Genomic DNA, 12,091 nt, shown 5'->3' on the forward strand with positions numbered 1-12,091 from the left:
GCTCGGCTGCTAACATCAGTGAGATCATAAAAATACTCATTAGGAATTTCTAATTGCGTCTGGCACAAGCCGAGACCAAAGTAGAAGGACGAGTGCCTTGGCTTAAATGAATGTATGTATGTGCGTCTGCGCTCGTCTGCAGTCATCGTCGTCGTTTTACATTTTGCTCTACCATGCTACTGCCAACATTCTTTGTACACACCAGATGCTTTATGGCGTCGTTGTATGTGCCACTTTCGGTTGATGGATCAGCGATAAAACATCAATAGCAATGCTGTTGACTGACTGAGTAAGGCCGAGACAGTGAACTTCTCTTTCAAATTGGTGCAGTAAAAGAAACTCGGGTGCTCCCGTGCAATATAATTGTGAAGATTCTTTTGATTCTTATACATGCAAAACTTACAAAGCACAGCACTTCAGGTGACGATAATCAACAACAAACAAACTGACATCCACACCAATTCGACAAAGAAGTTTTAGGGATGTCTTTCAACGTTTCACTGTTCACTGAACCATGTCTGATATTCGGTATGCTCACTGCCGTCGCTTGGTTTAAACTTTTCGCATCATCTGTTTACAATGCACATTTTTGTTTCGGCCTTTTGCTTACAAAAATCTTGCGGTCTTATTTTCTATATTCATTTCTGTTTACACATAAAATGGGAGAAGTTACACACATAAACACACACAGCTGACATAAAGTTCGAAAGCGACCAAAGTAGCAGTTGTGTTCCCTGAATCACCTGCAAGTTAACTTTCTGCCAAATGGGGAGAAGGATAAAACCTGCAGACAGCATTTTGGCATATTGAAGATTACTAACATAGGATTAACGAGGGTCCCCATGAGAAATAGTGAAAATATCGTTTCTTGTGATGGAAAGGGGATAGACGATGTAAACTTTTGCCAACAACATCGAGTGACGTTAAGTCATCAGGTATGAAAATAATTAGTATAATGGGCTGGGGCATGTGAAAAAAGTTATAGTGTCGCCATTGTGACTATATGTATTGTGGCTGTTTACTGTTAACCTAGTTGTATACCAAGGTCTATGTTTTTATCTTAAATGTTTATAACTTTTTGTGGTCAAGGTTGAGTCTAACGCTTCAGATACACTTCTTTTTGATGGTCATTTCATCACGGCGCTGTCGATTTTAGTGATAAACAAAGGCAAAGAAAAGTTTAAAAGACAAATGTCTTTGAAAGGATTACGCAAAGCAACGAAATATACTACTATTATTGTGAAAAAACTGTGATGTGCGAAAAATATGGCACAAACCATGCCCGCTTTTCTTACAATAATACAAGTATTTTTCGGCCAATATTTCTGTCAGTTTATATAAGGAAGTAGCTGACCCGGCGAACTTCGTACTGCCATAGAGTAGCTTTGATGCACTACTTTATTTTGTATAGCTGACAGTTGTCCTATCTTAGGTATGATATTCAATTTAAGCTGGAATCTATAATACCCTCCATATAAAAATGAATCCCTATTTCCCTGGTCTCGCCATAACTGAAAAGGACTTTACTAATTTCATAATTTTATTAAACAAAAAAAATATATTTTTTCATAATAGTGTTTATTCCATAGGGTTTCATAATTCCACTTACATTTATACAAATCGCTACTGAACAACTTGGCATTTTGAAGTAAACACTGAGCTCAACACCACGCGCGCTTTAGAATGCAACGAATAGCTTTATTTAAATTGATCTTAGTTTTGCACATACATATATGGAGTTCTCATGGTTACGCCCACATGGTGCCTCTATACCGTTCTCTGCTCTGAGGTTTATTCTAATTCTTTTTGATAAACAATATTTTTAGTTATATAGTCTATTGGCTGTGAATGCGTTTTTTAAAATATGCAAAATTAAATGTATTTTTTCAATCTTTCTGAGACATTTTCTTAATAAGAACCTTCTACAGAGTATTAGAAAACTAAAAAAAAAAAACAGGCAAATCGGTCTAGCCGTTCTAAACCATACTTATTATTATTTAGACACATGATGCTTTTTCACTTTCTTTATGGATGCCTTGGAGTAAATTTGTTATACAAATGATAGCATGGATAGTTGATGCTTTTAGCTGCATAGTTTTATAGTCGTTGTACGATTTCGTTTATTTTCACAGTATGTGATAGGGATAGCTGATAACCAAATGGTTGAAATCGGTCAAGTAGTTCCTGAGATATAGGATTTCCCCTAAAGGTGGACGGTGCCACGCCCATTGTCAAATTTCTACACTATATCCTATAAAGCTCTTCCCTAACATCTTGTTTGTGAAGTTTAATGCTTATAGCGCATTTATTTAGTGAGTTATCGCACTTTTAGTAGTTTTCAACATGATCGTTGTATGGGGGGAGTGCGTGGTTTTACCTGATTTTACCCATTTTCACAGCGTATGAAAAAATGCTAAAAAGACTTTCTCCCAGCAAATTTGGTTTAGTTAGCTTTAGCGGGGCCATGCCTATTTAAAAAAAATGTCAGCTAATAGGTGTCCCTTATTACCGTGATCCCCTGTACCAAATTACAGTTTGGTACCTTAATTAGATGCTTAGTTATGGCATTTTATAGATTTTCTTTTATTGGCGTGGGCGTGGTGGTGGTCCGATTACGCCCATCTGCAATACCTCCCTTTCTTGGGTGCCAAGGATCATATGTAGCAAGTTTCATCAAAATATCTCACTTTATACTCAAGTTATCAATTGCGCAGAAAAAGTTACAAACATACAAACATATAGGTGAAGCTATTAAAATCGCTATAAAAAGAGGTTTTTAATCATTTTTAAGCTATTTAGTGGGGTCTTTTTATGTTTTAAGAAAATTTAACACATAGTAATGTTTATTTCTTTTATCTTATCATAAAGTATATATATCAACAAACATATAGCTTAGTGACTTTTTAAAAAGACCGGATAACTTGTCTTGAGAATTTTTGATTGAAAATTAAGGTGTTTTTTCCGATATTAGGAAAAAAATATTTTAAATGAAAAAAATACAGTGCATTAAGGACATAAAATAAATAAAATAAACTTTTATTTTTCTACAAAAAAATATAAAAACCCAAAAACTTGGATATTTGAATTTTTGCACTAAGTTTTGACTTTATGTGAAAAATGTCTGTATACAAGAACTATAGATCTTTTTATTACCAATACCATTACCAAATGCATTTTTTTCTTTAGAACTCGTAGTTTTGCTAGATATCGAGATAAACCGTTTTTAACCCTAAAATATTCAGCCCCTCCCATCCCCTTACTTTTCGCGACAATAGATCGGCCGTAAATTATTTTTTATCTTTTGTTTTAAATCAACCTAAACCATTTATTGTTTCTTCTTGGTTGCCTTTTCACTTCGCTTTATTGTTTAGCAGTTGGAATTAAGGGTATTTGTGTCTTACATTAATGCCGTCAGATACAATTAATTAAGGAGAAGGTAAAATGATTTTCTTTTTAAGACCTATGTTTTTGTTTTTCAAATTCATCCCATTGTAAGTATGCTTACATTGGTTCAATGACGTCAAGGTTGTCGTAACGTTGTATTATATGAACGTTGAAATTTCATTGTCAATGATTCCAGATAATATAAAAAAAATGACGATTAAAGCTATAATAACGAAATTCAATGAGAAGAAATATTTTTAGCAGCCCTACCGACAGTGTGAAAATGGGTGAAACCAGGTGACAACACCGCCCCCTCGTCATATAACGGTACTGTTAAAAAATACTACAAGCGCGAAAAATCAAGCACTAAACACATCAGAGATATTAAATTTTATCTCTAGGATGGTATAAGCTGATTTTATAGGAACCACGTTCAAAATTAGATGGTGGGCGTGGCACCGCCCACTCTTTTAAATGAAAACCCATATCTTGGGATCTGCTTAACCGATTTCAACCTACTTCGGTACATAACATTATTTTCATATTTCTATGTTATAGTGCGAAAATGGGCGAAATCAGATTACAACCACGCCTATTTCTTATATAACACCACATTAAATTCCATCTGATTTTTGCACTTTCCACTATGCAAATCAAGCACCAATGTTTGTATGCTTGTGACCGAAAATTGTCTAAATCGAACCGAAACTGTTCAAGCTCCTAGGTACTGAATATGTGGACTCCAGTGCCTATAGCCGAGTTTTTCCCGAAAATATCGGTCAATGTGTAAGATATATAATTGAAATTCATATAATAAAATAAATAATTGAAACTCTCGATAATAGTATGTCTTTGTGGGTTGAATCGGATCAAAACTTTCTTTAATACAATTTTTCCAACACTTGAAGTAATTTCCTGGGCTTTGATCCTTGCAAGTTGCGAGAATATAAATGGTCGATTACACCCGAACTTATAACTTCCTTACTTGTTTAATATAAAATTTTGCCAGCACCTGAAGGAATTTTGCGGGCTTTGATTCTTGCACAGTGCAAGAGTATAAAATGTTCAGTTACACCCGAACTAAGTTCTTCCTTATTTGTTTTATTTCGACCCAATATGAAAAAATTTGGAATTTTAAAAATTTCATCTCTCTAAAAAAGTACCTTTAGACATTTGCGTATACGAAGAATAGTATTACATTATAAAAGTAACTAGTTGACCTAATGTTTATGATTTTTTCTCAGTTTTCCAGTGGGATATATGTATGTACGTTGAATTTATTCAATTTTTTTTGTAAACAAAATGTACAATTTTATAAACAAAAAATTTTTTTTTTCAATTTGGAACTATTTTTATTCAGTTTTTCTATTGAAAAATGTACATAAGGAGCTTTAGTTACTAATTTATAAAATTCGGAGTGGACCGTACAAAAATGTTATTTTGACGAATTTTCGAACTTTGTCTGCTAGTGCAGTGAGCTTTTTCCAAGCGTGTAGCGTGAAAAGTAGCGGCATGCGGGGTCAAAGATGCTTCGAGTGATATAGTACGAACAACACGTTCGAGAGATGCCGAAGGAAAAATCGCCCCTACAAATAGGCCGCACACTATTAAGATGCAAAAGGAATGACATAAGAACTCTAGTAGGAGTGCTAACAGATCACTGTCCAATAGGCAGACATGCCAGCTAACTGTATGCACCATAAAATGACTATTGTAGAAGCTGTCAAGAGGTAGATGAAGAACAGACTATAAAAAATCTTCCATACGAAATGCAAGGCAAGGGTTGCACAAATAAAACTTTTTGTACTGGTGAACTTCATCAGAGGTACGGGGTGGTTCAGAGAAAAGACAAAAGAGTAAAGGAACATTAGTCCCGGTGGTATCACAAAGGGCCTCTTATAGACCTAAGTGCAACAGCCATTCTATCTACTTACCTACCTACTGAAGAGACTAATGCACATGTTTAAATTAAAAAAATTAATAAAAATAGATCAAAATTGAAAAAAAATATTTGATTATAAAAATGAACATTTTACTTATAAACAAAAAATCGAATAAATTCAACGTATATGCGTTGAGAAAAAATCGTAAACATTATGCAATCTAGTTACTTTTATAATGAATATTTTTTTAAATTTTCTAAGCTTGTTGCGTTAACCTATGCCATTGTTAAGGTATACTCGAGGACATATTTTCAAGCACTATGATAAATAACTCACACACTGACCGACATATTCGGTATAAGGTTTGTAAAAATATCAAAAATAATTTTATGTACGATATGTAATAATACATGTAATAATAGACTATAGTATAACTAATATTTTACGTTCACTTAAGTTTTCTTACGATATGTACGATATTGACCGATATATGCGAAATAAAGCCAACCGAAAGTTTGAAAATCTTATATTAGGTATATGGAAGATAGGGATAGTATTCACCCGATTTTATCAGTCAGGTATCTCTCATATCATCACCAATATACATGTATAAGGAGTAAAATCAAGTTATTAGAAAAACACACCCCCACAATTTTATTAAGATAACTCACATATTGGTCGATATATGCGGTATAAGGTCATCCAGAAGTTCGAAAATCTTTCTATTAGGTATATAGGGGCTAAAAGAAGTATTTACCCGATTCAACATTTATTTGATATACAGACATAATATTATCAGGAAAGGATTTTGAATTCCAATTATATATCTCATACATTAAACGATAATTTTGGTAATAAGTCAACCATCGACACTGAGTTCTTCGGTATATGAGAGATGAACAGTTATGACCACGGTGCCATTCCCAGGGTCCAATGTTCGTATTGACTCCTATAAAGCTTAATTGTGTCATCCTATGTGTAAAATTTAAAGTCTCTGCCTTTTTTATTTAATGAGTTATCACACTCTTAGTAGTTTTAATTAAAACCGTTATATGGGGAGTGTGCGGGGTTATCACCCGATTGCAAACTGTCGATAGAGGTGCAAAAAAGATTTATTCAAAGTTAATTTGATTATTATAGCTTTAGTGGTTTAGAAAATATGAACATTAAATCTATAGAGAGCGGGGTCACGCCCACTTTTTCAAAAAATTTAAACTGCAGATGCCCCTCTCTAATGCGATTCGTAATACAAAATAACAGTATTATATCTTATTGTGGAGCTTAGTATGGCAATTTATTGGTTTTTGAATAATGGAGTTTCATCCAAATATTTAAATTTTTACTCACGTTACAGTTTTCACAGACAGTCTCCCGGATTTCAACTCGTCTCTTCTTCCTGATCATTTATATATATAGGCAGGGACTGCTTTCACCAAGAAATAGCACTACTAGCTCCAATATTTTTTTCAAGTTGGTACATAGTATGTCGTGAGACCACATGCAAAGTTACAAGTCATTCTGTCAATTAATTCTTTGTTTACAAGCCATTTGAAGTTGACGTGTCAGAGTATTTTTTTAATATGGAAAAAATTTAATATCGCGCGTGATTAGCTTCTTTGTTTTGAAAGGTTTAAAAGCAAAGGACATTTATGGACAATTGTTAGAAATGTATGAGGAGTCCTAACCTTCAAAACACACCGTTGAATTTTGGGCTGGTGAATTAAACGTGGTCATACTAGGCTTGTAGACGGTCCACGCGAAGGACGCATAATACCGTTAGCGAATATAATATGGTTAGTTCCGCACACGTTAACAATTCAACAAAAACAGAATCGAAAACAAATTTCTCTGCATAATTGGGAGCGTTTTAAGTAGAATCAAACCGATTTATTGCGTCGCTTTATAACTATAGATGAGACTTTGATCTACCACCACGATCCTAAATTGAAACAAGAACGTTTACAGTGGACTGAAGCTGGTTGTTTAAGCTGGTTACAAAAGGAATTTTGTTAATTGATTATCTGCAGAAAGGTAAAATAATCAACTCTGAATGTTATTGCAGCTATTTGGATCAGCTGGATGAAAAAATTTGTTAGAAAATACCAGGTTTTCAGCACATAACAATCATTTTTCATTAACACAATGGTGTTTTAACAAAGACAAAATTCAACGCATAGAAGTACGAATTGCTTGAGCATCCACCGTATTCCCCAGATTTGGCTCCCAGCGACTACCACCTCTTCAAAAACCTGAAACAATTTCGTCGTGGAAAGCGTTTTTCGTCAAATGAAGAAGAGATATACAGAGCTTCCGGAAAGTCATTATTTTATTATCATTAAAATTATTGAAGGATCATTGGAATAAATGTATTGAAGTTAAAGGAGATTATATTGAGTAAAAAAATATATTTCAACCAAACTGTATATAGCCCTATATCTGACTCCATTAGTTTTGGGTGATGCAAACTGCCGTAAGGTGAACAAAATTATTATACTCTGTAGCAACATGTTGCAAGAGTATAAAAATACGTGTCCAATATATGGTATTGCTTCAAAGAACATAAAAAAAAATGTTTCGCACGAAAAAAAATCTTGAATGTAAATGTTGGATAGAATGACCCATATACTTTATAGAGTCTCCGACGTGTTACAAATAATCCTTGTTCAGGGCTTAAAACAAAAAAAAAAAAACTAAGCTCTTAGTTGCAAACAAAGCATAGGGAGTAGCAAAACTCTCAGCTGATCGTCAAAATAGAGAAAACAGCGGTAAGTGATTAATGGAGCGATATCAAGGGTATTCTGAGGGTGTGTCTTTTAACAATCAACATGGTGAGCCTTTTAGTAGAACATAGTGTTCAAATAGAAATTCATCTTCTAAACGCGATGGCTGAAAATATACAGCGCAGTTTCCGTTCATTTTAATCCCGTCATTAATAATGCAATATCTTAGTAATATCTTTAGTAATAATTTCTTTCTATTTTTCTGGAATTTATAGCTATAATAGTTTTATATATAATATATATTTGTTAATAGATTTTGAACGTGGTCAATTATTGATGCGAAGGGGATATATACAAGTATTATATAGAAGTATATCTGGGTACATTACGAGTAACTTGTTTCAAAATCATCAAGAAAAAGATACGAATTTATTTACGGATCGTTCTCTGCCAAGCAACTTTTATCTTAATAAAACTGAACGTACAGAATCACTATAAGAAAAAATTAAAAAATGAGGTGTGTTATATACCTATACTGTACAACCATCAAAACTGTCAAAAACCATCAACGCTCCTTCCTTACATACAATATAACATAATTATTTTCTTAATTCCAGTGCTTACTTATAAACATTATCTCAATAAAATAAGGTTGAAATATTTGCTCCAGCATAGAATTTTTCTTTAATATTAAAAGTAAATAAAATCAGTTAAAACTTTTCCCCAATATACCGAATATAATGATTTTACACCTTACGGTTGACTTTATCATATACACATAATACATTGAATGTATAATTGTTTATCTGTTTTAACGCTAGATATGTCAATAAAATCAAGTGAGAATATTTTGATTAGCATTTTACCTTTCGGTAAAAGAATTAGTGATATCGTTATATGCAATGATTTCAGGTCGGTGTCTTGGTTAAGTATAATATAATATAATTTTAACAATCAATATTCTAATTGCTTAGCTACTATGAAACATTTATTATATTTACCATTATTCACAACAAATTTCTAATAAACGTTTTATTTGTACACGTACAGGAAAGATTTCATAAAAACTATCCAAAAAGTGTATGCACATTCCTAATTTAAGCAGAATTCAAAAAGACGTATAGAAGCGAAAAATATATTACATGTATATAAGTACCTTATAAACATTCCCTTAGTGGATACTGAGTGAAGTAAGAAATAAAGCAGCTAAACTCTCAAAAGCTCAAAAAGTTAAAACTCTATCGTCGGGAAATATATTGTAACTCTATATATGCTGCAATGAAATAATTGTCCAATGAAACATGATAAGGGAAAGTAAGTAGGAGCAATGTTAATATTTATTTCTACGTCCCTTTTTTGATTTGTTTTAACTAAGCAAATGCATTAGGACTCATGATAAATGCACCTATGTATGTTGCCAACTTAATTATTCGATTAATGCTCAAAAACTGACTGACTGAAACAGACAAATTTTACTAGACTATCTTACTAATTATACCATGCTTTGACACCATCGTTGGAAAGAGCTAACCGTAAAGAAGTCTTACGTTTTCTGTAACTGTTAAAAAATTACAAAAATTTTGATAATTCTGCGATATAACATTTCATATAAATTATCTAACTAACATACATACAAACACTATATATGCCAATATGCTGCGTTTCAATTCTTAGCTGCTTGAACGCCTAACGCTTTAATATTTGCCATATGGATGAAAGTTTTTCAAGTACATAGCCATATATATATGTATGTATGTAATCCGTGTGTATTTCTCTTCAGTACGGGTGTTCATAGGTCACGCGAGGCATTCATATATTATAGTGGAAATTTTGAAGATGGAAAGAGCTGTGTAGCACCTTTCTCTTGACTTTTAATATCAATTAAGACCTGATTTATGAGAATTTTGCGCTGTCACTGCCACATTTGTAATCTAGGCGCGTTAATACATAACTAACAACGGTAAGAGTATTTATTTTATTTGCTGTGTCTCAGCTGTCTTTGCCAAAACTCGGTTGTTTTTGCAAACACTGTTTAACACAGTTTTACTTGTCACTTAAAAGCCATTAACAGCAATTCATTGATTTAGGTTGAAAACATATATCCACTGAATTAAGGCGAGGCCTTTTACATTTTTTTACTCAGAGCTCACTCCAGAGCCAGTAATTCGTATTCACGTTTCCGTCAAAACAAACCGCACTCCTTCGTCACTAAAAGATGACTGAGATACCGCAGTGATAACCAGCACAGATATAAAGTGAATGCTGTTTCTCATAAACATTTGCACCCACGACCAGAACAACCGAGGCCAGAATTCGGAGTACTAAGTCACATACAAGTTTCGGAATCGGAGAGCTGCACTGACGGAACCGACCGCCAAATGTACAAATGGTGCTAGGCACTGGCACACAAAAGTAACTGCCACATGGCTTGAATTGTCACCCCCATTTCACCCCAAACCAACTTCTGATGATGCTAAAATTCAACTGCGATTTTCTTCCCATTCACCAGCTCCCAGTTGAGCATTTTGCTGCTACGCTTGCGCGCTCTCTTCTCTCTCGCCTTTGCTCTTTCGTTTGTTGTAATAATATCCTGGATATATGGCTGATGATATTATAACCATAATAAATACCCAAGAATTAATACGCTAAATTGGAATGTGAGTAATTTAATGCAAATTACTTGTAAATTTAATTACATTTGCAATGGTTCAATTCAATCAATTACTGCGGGGAGAATAGAGGAGGATGATTTTTTACCCTTTATGTACTTTGGGAAATTTCAAGTATTTCTAGTATTGAAGCATCAATAGCTTATACGCACAATACATTGATATATAATGAAATGCGAAAGTTAAAGCACAAGTTCATTAAGATATTTATATTTTTAATTTAAACTAGTATTCGAATTCAATTGTTGTTTATTAAATATAAACATTATAATATTCCAATTCCATCGGGTTGTTCTCCTTTGCAACAATAACAAACCATTAGGAGCACAAAACTATTATATTTTGTGGGATCTTATATAACCAACTTTAGGTAACTCTAAGCTGAGCCGCAAAATTTACAAAACTATGTGTCTGCCAATTGACTATCAAAGATTAATCGAATAGATTTGGTTTGATAAATTAAACTGCAACATTAGTGTATTTGAGTAACTGCACCACACCGAATAAAAGCTGCGAATATCCACTTTACTGTCCTAGTAAGATATTAAGCGTCATTAGGTCAACACTTATGATTCTTTTGATTTAGCCTAATTCAAGTTAAATATCCTATGCCATATTTGTTGCCCATATTTAAACGAACAATCTTAACAGAGCGGCGCGATAAGTACTTAGTAAGGGGCCAAACAAATTTAAATTTTTTTTACTCTTTTCTTAAATGTTTATATTGGATCTAAAAAACAAATCCCCTCCAAATGTGAATCTTATTGCTCAACTGTAAGTGTTCGCTATTTTTATGTTCTCGCTCTTGTTTGTAACACTTAATACTAATCGAGATAAGGAGATATAAAGTTATATATGATGACGACACGAGTTGATTTCCGGGTGACTTCCGTCCGTCAGGTAGGACCGACGGTAACTTGGATAAAAATTAAATTTCTAAAATATTAATAAAATATAAATAAAAGTGCGAAAACCTGCTAAATAAATGCGTCAGTAGATGGTATATAAGTGTTTCAAGGAAGCGGGGTACCCACCTTTAGGTGAAATCCAATACCTCAGGAATTATTGCACCAATTTCAAATTTAATGAGTAGTATTATACTGACAGACCTGCTCCAAAGAAGGCAACGATTCCCAAAGTGTGATCTACATCGACTATCTGAATAAAGATAAAATTGTTAAAGGGTTCCACTATACCGAATTTAGAAACAAAAGGCTTAAAACGCTGTTGTGAAACAGAATGATAACGCACCGGATTACACCTTCGCTGTCACCACGGCTAAACTAGCCGAATTAGGCTACGAATTGAAACGAATTGGGTCGCGTGTAAAAGAATTCCTCAATCAGGATTCTTCGACTTAATTACTTTCACTTTTAAGCCAATTTTGACCTTTATCCCACGGAACTCTCTCACCATAAGATAAATCCAAAGTCTA

The 12,091-nt window shown here is 33.6% G+C and overlaps 1 protein-coding gene across 12 annotated transcripts in view; it reads right to left on the minus strand.

Annotated features, from left to right (window-relative positions):
* The window catches only part of LOC106618443 (uncharacterized), a 75,111-nt gene extending 64,895 nt beyond the window's left edge, over positions 1 to 10,216 (minus strand). For 7 of the 12 annotated variants that reach the window (XR_011396208.1, XM_036362179.2, XM_036362168.2 and 4 more), the window contains exon 1: positions 9,622 to 10,216. The gene's annotated coding sequence lies outside the window, so the exon portion shown is untranslated. Of the gene's footprint in view, positions 1 to 1,609; positions 1,769 to 9,621 lie in introns of those variants that run through there. The other 5 variants (XM_036362188.2, XM_070109022.1, XM_036362167.2 and 2 more) reach the window with 4 other exon arrangements.
* Positions 10,217 to 12,091: the final 1,875 nt, after the last annotated feature.

This window comes from Bactrocera oleae, chromosome 4, assembly GCF_042242935.1.
Source record: "Bactrocera oleae isolate idBacOlea1 chromosome 4, idBacOlea1, whole genome shotgun sequence".
Classification (NCBI taxonomy): domain Eukaryota; kingdom Metazoa; phylum Arthropoda; class Insecta; order Diptera; family Tephritidae; genus Bactrocera; species Bactrocera oleae.